Below are 11,360 nucleotides of genomic sequence, written 5' to 3'. Positions count from 1 at the left end.
ACTTACCTACCCACTCATGCAAAAAGATAGCTCTAGAATTGTTGTGAAACCAAATCCCATTTCCCACTACCTGACTTTGTCATTTCACAACAGCTTTATCTTAGCCTCTGATCCCTCCCACCCATCCATCATCTACTTATCTGAAAAAACTACCTGTCATTATTTCCTCTTTTCACCATGTGTAAAATATATATATAACTCGCACAACAAACAGTTTGTATGTCAGGTTGACATCTATCTTTCAACTGAATTTTATTTTTTAAATTTTGGGGGTATCACAAACTCTTTTGAAAACTGATGAATGTCATGGACTGCCTTCCCAGAAAAAGGAAATCATCGCAAACTCTTACGGCTGTAATATGGCTAAGCTGGAGATTGAAGGGTTCTCTGCTGCCCCTTGAGATACTCGGTGAAGGCTCCTGCCCAAGCAGCAGCAGATGGCTGGTCAGGTGGACTCTCAAGGGCCCCCAGGTGTGGACACCTTGGTCTGGCATGGGGATGCCAACCACCTTCCCTATACCTTTCCCCATGGAGCACACCCTGCTCTGGCCAGTCTGGTTGGTCCTTGTCCCTCCACTTGGCTTCACCTCACCTTTGTTCCACTGCTTCCCCACCAGCTTATCTATATCTAAGCTGAAGCTCAGGTATGTAATGCTGTCCTCTGAGTGACCAGAAAAGGGTTCTGGGAGGAGGCAAAGCTTGATCAGAAAGAGGAGAGGTCCTGTTTTAGAGACAGCAACACAGGAAGCTCTGAACATGAGGTCCTGCCGCATGAGTGGACGGAGAAGTGTCTGTGTCCACTCAGTGGGATTCTGTGCAGTTTCTGTAGTGGTTGATGGAGAGAACGAGCTCAAAGGCGCAATCCAGCCCAACCTCCTCCTGCTGCACTGCACCCCAGCACACACCTGAAGGACCCAGGTCATGACCTTGCTTCTCCAGCACTGACGCTCAGCCAGGCTTCTCCAGCCAGTAGGGTGAAACCCACCACTTGCCAGTCACCACTGTTCTGCCCACAGTGGCACACAGCCTTTAGGGGGTCTGGGAAGATTTCAGGCTGAGGCATGGCTCGGGATCTGTATTTTAACCGTCTGTCTGGGACATTCTAGCCGAGGATCTGAAATGCATATTCTGAGAAACATCAATATGCACCCTGTACTTCCATTAGCACTCTACTCAGTCTGGTGTACCTTGTCTCCAATGAGACGTAAAGTCTTCATCAAGAACTGCAAAATTGCGTTTGTCCTGGATGTAACTGCGAGGTGAACCTAGCAACTGTGCCGGACATATAGCTACTTATTCTCTGCTTTAGATGCTCTCAAACAGTATAACTGTCTCAACAGGGGCCTAGCCTAGTGTTTTACCTGTCACGATTAACAGGCCTTTCTGTCTTGCTCTGCTTTCTCCTACTCCATTCTGAGCAACCGACGTGGTCCCCTAAGATGTTCCTGAGGGGGTAAGGGGGTGGGGGTGAGGGGGTCAGTGTGGCCTGGGCTTAGATCCTGTCTCTGAGCTACCATTCTGTAAAAGGAAAAATGATAAGGTACTAGCTTCATAGGAGTGTTGAGGATTAGAAGAAATAATGCATACAAAGCTTTTAGCACAATTCTTGCAGCTATTATAACTGGGATCATTTTCCTGTCCTTGGGGGTTAACAGTCAGTGTTTTCTTTGATGTGGTCCTGGTAGGAGGCCAAGGCCCTTGTTTTGATCTTTGTCGTGGCCATTCAGTTCTGCTCTATTCCCTCGTCCATCCTATAAGCCCAACCTTGACCTTATAGAAGACACACCAGCTTTAAGGAGAAGGGCTCTGCCACCCTCCAGGTATGGTAAAGGTCACTGTGCTACCCTCCAGCCTGGCTAGCTTGTCTGGCCCTAGCGCAAGACTGTGGGCTGGTCTAGCCACGCCCAGCACCCCTGGGTCTTGCATACTGACCACCAGGAGGATAGTCAACCTCTGCCTAAACACAACAATATCCATTAAACCAGATATTTCTGGTGGTGTTAGAACGCTGTTAGCTGTTTAATCCAGCAGAAAAATGGCTGCACACGGCTTCCCCGCCCGGCTATCAGCCTCCCTGCCCAGCTGCTGGTTCATCCACCCCAGGGTCGCCTCACACATCGCACCTACCTGAGCACCCACGTGCCCAGGTGTGCACGCACAAACAACCCACTTTCATCTCCTCCATCCTGTCACCACCCTTTCTCCTCCTGCTGAAACACCAGCAAAGGTAAAGTGGACCCCAGGATTATTTGTTATGCCCAAATGGTCCCAGTAACCTGGCTGGGTCATGGGCCTACAGAAATTTGCAGGGACCCAGGAGGGCAAGACAACATTCCTCATTTTAAACAAAGGGAACTGGGTCAAGGTTATAGTTCACTGGTTTGCAGCAGAGCTGGGACCTCAAATCCCCCTAGACTAGGTCTGTCTTGCAAGTGTCAGTTAACACACGGTGAGTTCATTGTTTATCTAGATGGAGGTTCTTGGCTCTTTTATCATTTTTAAGTTTTCTATGTATAAACATCACTTTAAAAAAGTATCTGTAGGAGGAAGAAGTTAAATCCTCCCCGTACTTTGGAGCTAAGTCCAGGGAAGAGGGAGAGTGCTGGGCACTCTGGGGAAAGGATCAGACAGCTAAGTTCCAAGATACCTCCCAGTGTGACCTTGGGCAAGTCACCTCCCCACCCTCAACCCTGTTTCCTCACTCTGTCAGGAGCTATAACCCTGCTCTCCTGGCCCCTTGGGGTGGGGATCAAATGAGGTGAGAGGTGCTGGAGGTAATAAAGTGCTTTCCCTAAGGAAGGAGCTGATTATGAATTCGCCAGCCTGACTGCATGGTAGATGGTTATCTGTTGGTTGTCTTTCCCCTACTAGAAGGTCAAGTCCTTGTGAAGAGAGATGATGCTTTGTTCACCACTTGATAGCCAATACCAGAGTAGTGGGCGCACAGACATGCAGTCAGTACATGTGGGAGGGAGGGAGGCGAGGAAGGGGGGAGGGGGCATTGTGAGAGGAGGGATTGTGTCTCCCAGGGCTGTTGGGGTGTTGCCCTCCCTTTCCTGTCACTACCCCACCTCGGCCAGATCCAGCTGAACCCCTTCCACCCGCCCCCTCTCCAGGCCAGGCCCCTATGGTGCCAGGCCCAGTTGCCCAGCCAAGCTTAGCTGAAGCTCTTGGCACCCTCCCCCTCCTGCCCTGGGCGCCTGACTGAGTCACAGATACAATCTGGGAGGAGGCTGAGGCCCTGGCACCCCTGGGCCCCAGGGCTCTGTGCAGACCCTGCTCCCTGGCACTGTGAATTGTGGAGTCAGCCTGCTTGAAGCCTTCCCTCGCCAAGGCTGGGTGGGATGCTTTCCCCTCACTTCCCCAGAGAACAATCTAGATACCTTGTGCTTAGCCAGTACCTCCTGTAGGAGCCTCCCTGGTTGGGACAAGCACTGACTGGTCTCCCTGAGAAGTGGGAGGCAGGTTCTGAGGACACAGGGCCCTCTGGGCTGTGGCCTCACCCTCATCCTCCAGCTCCCACAGGGTGGGACACCCTGGGCCAGGGAGCCACAGGACCCCCTTCTCTGGGCCACCTCTATGTTCTTTGGAGAAGCTTGGTCAAGGAGTTGGGCAAAATGCCTGCCCCTGGGTCCTGATGATTAGTCTACCCCTAAAGGAACAGCAGAAATGAGTGTGCACTTACTAACTGGCTACAAAAAGGGCTGCTGGGGTGTTGCTTAGACACCACTGTGGCTCCTCCTAAGGTTCTTACCGCTCTGCAGGGAGGGGTTGGTATTTTCAATCAGCATTTTCACATGTTCCCGTGAAATCTAATCTGCGAATCATGGTGATGGAGCCTCCTGGTGACAGGAAAGCCCGCTCTGTAAGAGTTAGCAGTGAACAGTGGCCAGACTCTGGGGCTGGCTGACGGCAGACAGGAGCAGCGGTCACCAAGGAAGAGACCCACAGGGTCCTGAATGCCTCCTCTTCCTCCCGCACCTGCTGCCTCCGTTTCTCCCAGTCTTCCTCAAAATTTAATTAGCTATTTCGAGCACCTAAGGAGAGCAAAGGGGAAGGTCAGGTGAAGTGTATGTAAGGTGGTGTGGAAGTTCACTCCTGAGAGAGAGAAAATGTGCATCCTTGGCGAGAGAAGGGTGGGGGTGGAGGGTGTCAGAGCCATGTGCCCTTGGCTGGCGAGATGCTGGGCTATCAGCCTACCTGGTGTGATGTTCTGAGTGACCTCCCCTTGCACAATTTTCTCTACTGTGGAAGAACTTCTTCTATTTTTCTCACATCTATTAACATTCTTTTAAAAGTGGTATCTCTACATTAGACCGTTTTAGAGAATATGAATTTCACTAGCGTTTTTCTTCATTCCAAAGGTCTCCCTTTTTCTACCACCCTCTTGTGTCGCCCAGATTTATATTTTTATTGTTACTAGAAGCTGAAAACATCCTCATGTTGAAAAGTCTAAGTATTTTTAAATTTTCCATCAGTATTTAAATTAAATTTATTTAAATATTATGAAATTCATATATATAAGAATGTAAGTATGAAATTATGGCTATATTTAAATTTTTTGAAATTATTGCATCGTATGAAATCTTTTTTTTTTTTAAGATTTATTTATTTGTGCATACAGAACTGGGGTACAGGCCAGAGACTCAGGGGGTAGCGAAAGACTCCACCAGAGTAAAGAGTGGGGAGCATAACAGGCAGATCGACAAAGTACACTTCTGAGGGGAGCAGCGGGCGGGTCAGGAGAGGTCTGCCACGCCATGTGGTCACCTCCGGGGAAGGCGGGGATCGAACTCATGCGGAAGTGGTTTCAGCTTCTTAGTGCTGTGCTTTTAACCCACTGCACCACCAGGGAGGGCCTGAAATCTTTTTTAATTGTAATATTCATGTTTTACAATGTCAGGAAGTACCACTCAACTTTTAATCTAGGTCTCCCTGTCCTGGAGCAGGAGTGAACCCATTCTCCCTGGTCTCCTTAACACATCCTGAAGTCCATATAAGATAGAGAGTTCACGAGGTCACATGCATAGGAGGCATCATCATACGGGGGCAGGGGGCCCCTCAAAACTGGTGTGTGCAGGCACCTGGCTTTTGGGGTGGATGTACTGAAATGAAACCTGGAAACCACCCCATCTTGGTCTGGGCCTGGTTCCCTTCCGGGGTGATTGCTCTCTCTGGACAAGCCTCAGTTTCCACGATGGCCTGGCAGCACGGGCTGTGGGCCTGGCAGTGGTGGCAGCTGCCAGGTGCCTGGGTCCCCGAGAGCTGACTATCCGAGCAGGCACCAGGGCCACCCTGCAGTGCGTCGTCCCAGAGCCGACTCTGGTGCCTTTGGCCGGGAGTCTCTTCCTGTTTGTTTATGGGCACTTGGCACGTTCCGTGGGGATGTAGGCCAACCTGCCTATGGCACACTGGCCTGGAAGGGCTCTTGTTTATCAGCTGATCCACTGCCCCCATTTATAGAAGGCAAAGATGGAAGATTTTCTGGGTGGGTATGTGACCTCCCAAGAGTTCTAGTCCTACTGCCTCCTGGATCTAGGGTTCTCTCTGCAAACCTTCATCCCCCACAGGTCTGCCAGGGCCTACTGTGTACTAGGCACACACAATGAAAAAGACGCACAGCTCCCTGCCCACGGCAGCCTTTGTCCCAGAGGCGGGGACAGTCAAACAATATCTCCTCAGCTTGTAGTTAAAGCATGCAGCTTGCAGGAGAGCTTTGCTCAAGGGTCTGAAATAGGTAAAGTGGGGAGTAGGGGGATGGTTCCTAGTTTATCTGTGGTGGTCAAGGAAGGTCTCTTTGAGGAGGTGACATTTCTCCAAGATCTGAATTGGGGGGAGAACATGGCAGGCCCAATCCATACAGGCAAAATTGCACCTCAGGAAGAAAGAGGAACTTGGTGTGTCTGACAGAGTCTAAAAGATGTGGCTGGAAGGCAGCGACGTGTTGGAAGAGAAAAGCAGGATTTTTTTTTTTATAAAGACTTATTTATTTATGCACACAGAACTGGGGTACAAGCCCGAGATGCAGGGCAGTGAGAAGCTTCACCAGAGACAGAGTGGGGAGCAGGACAGGCAGATCAAGGAAGTACACTGCTGAGGGGAGCAGTGGGCGGGTCAGGAGAGGTCTGCTGTGCCATGTGGGTCACCTCCTGGGCCAGGAATCGAACTCACACCAAAGTGGCTGTGGCTCGATTGCAGTGCTGCATCCTAACCCATTGTGCCACCATGGAGAGTCAAAAAGCAGGAATTTTACAGTGCCATAGAGGCTCTGATGAGTAGTTCGGATTGCATTTGAAGTGCCCCAAAACATGACCAGGCCCTCCCTGGTGGCGCAGCGGGTTAAAGCACAGCACTGAGAATCGAAAGCCACTTCCTCATGAGTTCGATCCCCGCCTGCCCCGGAGGTGACCACATGGTGTGGCAGACCTCTCCTGACCCGCCCGCTGCTCCCCTCAGCAGTGTACTTCATCCATCTGCCTGTTCTGCTCCCCACTCTGTCTCTGGTGAAGCCTCTCACTGCCCTGCATCTCTGGCTTGTACCCCAGTTCTGTATGAATAAATAAATAAATCTCTAAAAAAAAAAAACACACACACACACACACACACACGACCAGATCCATGTTTTAGAGGATTACTTATGACATTAGGCTGAAGGAGAGAATGAGACTGGGGGCAGGGGACCAGCTAGGAGAGCCCCCAAAGAGGGAAGGTAACACAGCAGCCCAAGGCCAGGAGAGTGTGGGGGACAGGCGGGGAAAAGGTTGACACTCATCTATTCTGGAGGGTCTTGCAGATGGGTGCATTGACGGGGTGGGGTGGCAGGACAGAGGGGGAGGCAGCAAAGGCACTCTGAGCCTCTGGCCCGAGGGAGACTCCCCCGGTGCTGTGTACATTCTCCAAGAAACCTTGCTCTGGCGCTGTACTGCAGCCCAGCCCCATCTCAGCCTCCTCCTGGCTAATAAGAGGCTCCCTGCTCAGTGAGAGTCCTTGCCCTGCCTGGTCAGCAGGTGAAGAAACTGAAGCACATGTGGCAAAGCAGACTGTTCCTTGGGGATCTGATTGTGGGAGCTAGACAGAAATCCAGAGCTGAGCCCCAGGGGCAGATTTTGGGTAAAGGAGTCTTAAATACCAGATGTCATGTTCAGTTTTTCGACATATCAGCTGTGTGAACTTGAATAAATTATAAGACCTCTCTGAGCTCCAGTTTCCTCATCAGTAAAATTGGGAAAGTAATAAGATCTATCTCTTGGTGCAGTTGCAAGGATTAAGTAGATATTACTCTTATGATTCCTAGATGAGATGACTAACCGGTATCTCCTCCATACGGTTGTGTACAGGCGTGGTGAATGTGCACATACAGAAGCCATTTGTGTGCCTGTGTCACAGCAAATGACACGTGAGCGCCGCTGAAGTTGCAAGTTAAGACAGCAGCAGCTTGTAGGAGTTTTCATCCTCCTGGAGCAAAAGTGGGTTGTGGCTTTGGAGGCAGATGTGGAAGATAAAGTGCCTGTATTCCCAAGTGCTCTAACCAGCCTGACCCAGGAAGGGGGTGAGGTGGGCGGGAGCTGGCAGAGGGAGGGGCCCCAAAGGGCCTAGGAAGGAACCCATTCCGAAAGGGAAGGCGCAGGACAGCTCCGAGGCCTCCAGCGTCCCTGCTCTGTGGTTATGGGAGCCTCCCGGGCTTACCCCTCTGACATTCCTATATGTTCCTGTTCCCAAGAGGCAGTTGGCACAGAGACTGAGAACAGGGAGGGAAGTCTCGAGGGACAGTAGGGGAGGGACAGGGATCCCCCTATTTTCATAGAGCCATTCAGTAGGGTGTGTCCCAGCAGGATGCACAGGAGTGCTGTGTGTGGACGCAGACATGCATGCACACACATACACACACGCACTAATTAAGGGGGAGAGAGGAAAGATATTCACTGTCCACTGCAGGACCCAGCCGGTGGGCTGGACGGTGGCCAGCCCTCCCCCAGGCTCTTGGCTGTGATAGCTTCAGCCCTGGCACCACCCACTGGCCTACTCAGATACTTCTTCTTGCTGGCAGGGGCCTCTCCCGGGGACAGGCTGGGCTCAGGTCTCCACCCCTCCTGGCAGCCTCCCTCTCGACCATCCCCTCTGCCCACATCCAGCTCCAGCTGGGTTTGAAAGTGGCAGGCATGCCAACTCCCCATCTTTGCTCCCCTCCAAAACAGGCCTTGCCCTGCAAGCTACCTTCAGCCAGAAGCTGCACCCACATACTGGCTGTAGACCCCAACCTGATGCATTATCCACTGAGGGAACTCTAAGCCAGCCCAACTGGCCCCTCCCACTGTGTCCTCCCCAGCAACCCCCTCCAAACACACATGCCCTTGTGTTCACAGCAGGGCTCACTTCCAGGCCCCCACCTCCTCCCAGAACCTTCTCCAGATAAGCTTTATCTTCCCGACTGCTCTTGGTTCCCTGTCTGCTCTGCAGAATTAGCACCCTGTTCCTTCGTGACCTCCATAGTGCTGTATCCACCTTGCCCTGTGCTGAACTGACCCCTGAGCTTCCTTTCCTCACAAGATGTGAGACTCTGAGGGTGGCACCCCACCCCACTCTCCCCACCCTGCCTCCACCCAGGCCATTAAGGCAAACCCCTATGGGCACACAACAAACACTCTGGATTGGTACTGATTCCATCCAGGTCATGTGTTGGCATCTTTACCTACCCGCCAGGTTTGGGAGTGGAGTGTGGAGTTATGATTGATTGGATATTTAATTAGTGACTTTGTGGACAAAGGGATTTGACTTTTCATTCTTTGGTTTGGGTGTTCCGGGAGTACATGGTTTTGATAAAAAGCTATGGAGTCATCCAACCTTGGAAACAGTCCACCCGCCCTGGTTAAGCCCCTGACCTTCTTTGCCCCCAATCCCTGATATGGCACCCCTCCCCCACTGGCCCAACCAGCCTGGCTCCGACCTTTCTGCCCCTCACACCCTGTGCAGCCCACCCACCATAGCTTGGGGGGCCTGACAAAGTCTGTGGAGATTCCTTCACCCTGAAGATACTCACCTGGCTATTTACAGTTTCAGAGAGGGCCCCTTCCTGAAGCAACGTGGGCAGGCTCTCCTCAGGGTGTGCCCCACAAAGAATGAATCACTAACCCTGGGATTTCAGGCAGGGGCACCTGTTGGAGGAGGGTTTTTTTTTTTTTTTTTAAGATTTATTTACTTATGCACACAGAGGATTCATCAGCAGAACAGGCAGATCAATGAAGTACATTGCTGAGGGGAGCAGCGGGTGGGTCCAGAGAGGACTACTACTACTGGTCACCTCCAGGCCGGTGATTGAACTCAGGTGCACTGAAGCAGCTGCTGCTAACTTGTAGTGCTGCGTCCTAACCCGTTGCACCACCAGGGAGGGCCAGGAGGAGATATTTTAATCTGAGCATCTTCTCATTCCAGCCTGGGCCTTGGCCTGATGTGCTGAGGTGCCTATAGCATTTACCTTGGCTTTGGGGTGCTCTGGAGCCTGCCATGGAAGACCAGGTAGAGGCCACAGAGAATGGTCTGTCTGGTCTTTTGTTTTGTGCCCGTTCTCTCCTGGCACACAGAGGGCACCAGCGAAGATTTCCCCCTCACCCCTTCTCTGCTTCTAAGAACAGCCAAGGTGCCAAGGAGTTAATGACGGCTTGTCCCAGGTGAGGGACAGTTCCAGGGAAAGCCTGACAGTGGCAGGAGCCTCCCTGCTGAGGGCGTGGTGTGTGGCTTTAAGGAACAGCTTGGGAGAAGGCGCTCACGCCCCTGTGACTGGTGGCTGCCCACCCCAGGGACTACTGGGTCTCTGGCTGGCAGCTCTGAGCCAGTCAGAAATGGAACAGGCAAAGGAGAGCCTGAGTGGTGGGTGTTTGCTATGAGGGAGAAGCGCCAGTGGGTGCCCCCGACCTCAGACCTCAGCACCCCACTTGGGCCGCCCAGGGGAGGGGGCTGCCTGTCTGTGCTTACTCCCTTTTGGTTGCCAGCTTGAATGTTTGCTGCTGTGAGATGTTGGATTTGGTTAAATTACACTTACGACCCGCTAAGGAGAAAACATATTCTAGTAATTGTACTGGGTTCAGATTTCAGGCAAATGGAAATAAAATTGCCTCTAAAAATAAAAGGCATGCCGAATTGAATAAAGCAATAATAATTAATAATAATAATAATACAACGCTATCCCTTGTTTTGAGATAGGTGGTAAGGCATTTTGTGAAATACTAGAGTGGAAAAACAAACAAACAAACAGAGAGACCCAGGAGAAGGGACAGGGGGAAAAAACCCTCCACCCACCTTGCTTTCATTTCTGCTTCACCTTTAGGAAAGCGCTTACTTTGCATGTTATAGAGTGAGGCACACAGCGCCACTGCTGAAATTGGTCCTTGTCCCACGCTTAACAGTACAGGTGGACGGAAGGGGCCGCCTGCCAAATACTTCTGGTTGGAGGGAGGGGTGGGAGTGCTTTCTCAAAACCACTCCTGGAATGGCTTAACTCGCCCAGCGCGAATCAATGACAACCTCCCGCCGGCTGCGGCAGGCTCCCCTGAGCAGCGCTGCCGCGTGGACTCCCAGCCCGGGACCCTGGCGGCGCTCCGCTCCCGGCCCCCGCACCAGCGCGGCGTCCCCGGGACAGCCAGGTAGGTCTGCCCGACCTCGGTTCGACCCAGGGCTTGACGGGGGTCGGGGAAGCGGGCGGCGGGCAGCGGAGACAGGAAGGCAACCCTTCCCCGCGCCGGGGAGAGTTGAGGGCGCCTGGTGGAGGCGTCCCCCACCTCGGGGGCCGCGGTGTTTGGCCGGCTGCTGCCGGACCCTCTGCCGTCAGTGGCAGTTCCACGGGCGTTCGCCAGGCGGGAGTGGCTGCGCCTGCAAGAAATTTCCAACCTCCGCCAGGGCTGGAGCCCTGAGCTAGGGAGACCCGGTTGGGAGTCCCTGAACTAGGCGGAGTGTGCACCACCGGTACCTCCCAGCGAAATGCAAGGCACGGTCTGGAACTCGGGATAAACTCTCCTCAGTTTTTCATGGCGGCCAACCTTGGAGGCAGGCTTGTGGGGTGGAGGAGAAGGGGAGTGAAGATCGTAGAGGTGGACTCCAGAAGGCAGTTGAAGATACAGATTGGTGATGTAAATACTACTCCCCCGGAAAAGCAAAAACAACAACGAAAAATAACTTGGTTCTCCCCAATACCAGATCCAAAACTTGGGGAAAAGATAAGAGTGGTGGCAATTGTGGCAACTCCTGGCGGATGTTGAGGTTGGGAGATGGCAGAATTAAAGGAGGAATTGGCAGAAACCAACGGGAAGCCCGAGGCAGCCCTGTTGAAGTCCCTGGGCGCAAATCCCAGGCTGAGCTGCATGGGGGCA

General features: G+C 52.4%; 1 protein-coding gene across 2 annotated transcripts in view; it reads left to right on the top strand.

Moving 5' to 3' along the window:
* The window catches only part of ZBTB7C (zinc finger and BTB domain containing 7C), a 159,664-nt gene that overhangs the window by 62,370 nt on the left and 85,934 nt on the right, over nucleotides 1-11,360 (top strand). The window contains exon 1 of one of the 2 annotated variants that reach the window (XM_004683888.2): nucleotides 10,283-10,637. The exons of the other annotated variant lie outside the window; for it this stretch is intronic. The gene's annotated coding sequence lies outside the window, so the exon portion shown is untranslated. Of the gene's footprint in view, nucleotides 1-10,282; nucleotides 10,638-11,360 lie in introns of those variants that run through there. 2 annotated transcript variants of the gene reach the window in all.

Source organism: Condylura cristata, unplaced genomic scaffold (genome assembly GCF_000260355.1).
Source record: "Condylura cristata isolate star-nosed mole 26May11 unplaced genomic scaffold, ConCri1.0 scaffold00016, whole genome shotgun sequence".
Taxonomy (NCBI): domain Eukaryota; kingdom Metazoa; phylum Chordata; class Mammalia; order Eulipotyphla; family Talpidae; genus Condylura; species Condylura cristata.
Note: the sequence above shows the minus strand (reverse complement) of the source record. Positions and strands in the feature narration are given on the sequence as shown.